The sequence below is a fragment of the Echinops telfairi genome, unplaced genomic scaffold, assembly GCF_000313985.2.
Source record: "Echinops telfairi isolate 266 unplaced genomic scaffold, ASM31398v2 ScPeMD7_7472;HRSCAF=8510, whole genome shotgun sequence".
NCBI classification, from domain to species: Eukaryota; Metazoa; Chordata; class Mammalia; order Afrosoricida; family Tenrecidae; genus Echinops; species Echinops telfairi.
In genome coordinates this window covers 179379-181305 of record NW_022111376.1, presented here as the reverse complement: position 1 = coordinate 181305, position 1927 = coordinate 179379, and positions in this window count along the sequence as shown.

Below are 1927 nucleotides of genomic sequence, written 5' to 3'. Positions count from 1 at the left end.
GCAGGAAGTGAGCAGAGAATCACTCCTGCCTCCAAGAAGGAAATCCAGGGGGCCCCAGAATCCTCAGGAGAAGACCATGCCCGCACAGAGGCTTCATTGGCCATATCCTGATTGACAGTCTAGACTCCACCTCTACACTCTTAATCTGCAAATTGACACCAGATTATGTAACTACCACAGCAACATGTGTATAAATGTGCTTGATACAATTGATGTATGAATTGTTATAAGAACTGTAAGAGCCTCCAATAAAACACTGCCAACCACTATGCCACCAGGGCTCCAAGAATAGTAATAGTATATACGAGTATTGAACACTTACTATGTACCAAGTGTTAAGCTAGACCTCTTCTGTTGTCATTTAACGCTCCCAGGAATTTAGTGAGATCAGTACTATTTCTAGCTACCATTTTACAATTAAGGAAATTAAGGCTCAGTGATTTTGCCCAAGGTTACATAGTATAGGATGAAATCAGGAAATTAGCCCAGCTCTGCCTTGCTCCACTAATCCTACTCACAATACGACTCAGCTTGTTATTACTATGAAGGAGACGATTACAATAAGAAAGGTAAGAAATGGGAAATCCTGAACAAAGGCAATGGCAGTGAGGATGGAGCGCCAGGCACAGATCCAACCCAGCCTAGGTCAAATGAATGTAACATAAAATTACCAATTGAATTGGGGAGACGACGGAGTTGAAGAGCACGCTCAGGTTTCTACACCAAGGATTACGTGGCTACTTGCTACTGGTACCATTCAGTAAGGTAGACAGTACGGAAGGAAGAATGCATTTGAAAGAAAAATAATTAGTGAACCTTTGTATATATGACTTTTAAAGTGTCTGCAGGTATCCAAGTAGGACCTCTAAGAACAGTAAAAAGGCCAGTTATCTATACTGGCTTAGGACTCAAGCCAGAAACAGCATTTGTTATATGCTATAAGTGTTGATAAAAGGTCTTCTTTTCATCAATCGTTCTTGTTTAAAATTTCCTCTTTGATACAAGAGTTAGTCATATACAGGTTTCATCATTGCTAAGATATTTTTATTTGGGGGGGGGGTCCTTGTTTGAGAACAATGATTTCTCGGCCTGTGTTCAAAAAACATAACCTCTAAAACTCTACCACATGGAGCGTGTGGCACATTTTGATGCATCACATTGTGTGCATGGGAGTTGTAAATGTACGTCAGGTATCATCTTACAAGTAGCTCATGAAGGATGCCAACTCATAATAATTTTCTTTTTCTATCTGTGAAAGATCTACCTAGAGCTCAAAAGAGCATTTTTTCTCAACACCCTTCATCAACTAAGTGAGTATCTAAGAGAAAATGTAATGTATTCTTTTCATTAATATTTTAATAAGTGATTAGGAGTGCTATTCGAGGGTATATGCTTCCATAGAATCCTAAATTACAGTTCTAAGCTAGGAGTTAAGTTGTGATTTCTCAGTCTGGCTGTCTTTCTCAAAATTGAATGGTAGTTCGAATGGTCGAGGGGAGTAAATTCAATAACATAAGGGACGGACTAAGTATAAATGAGGATGGAGTGTCAGGTTTCCTTTGAGGTCAGAAAGGGGAGAGACAAAGGGTCCATGCTGACAGACAAAAATAGGAACATAAATCAGCACTTCAGTCTCAAGCCTGGTTTAATTAACTTTTATTATGCTCCAATTGTTTTCTTGTTTGTGACATTTAGTAAAATATCTTTTTTGGTTCTGTGTAATACATGATAATAAATAATTCTGAATAAAACACAGAATAACATAATGTGCTCCCTAGAAATAGGGAGCTACGTCTAATTTGGCACAGAATGGGACCAGGAGTTTTTGAGGTGGTGGGTAAAAACTTAATTACCAAAAAGCTCTCATCAAACAAAGCAAGCAGAAGGGATTAACCCATCCCTTCTTTTCAACGCTTTACTCTTCCCC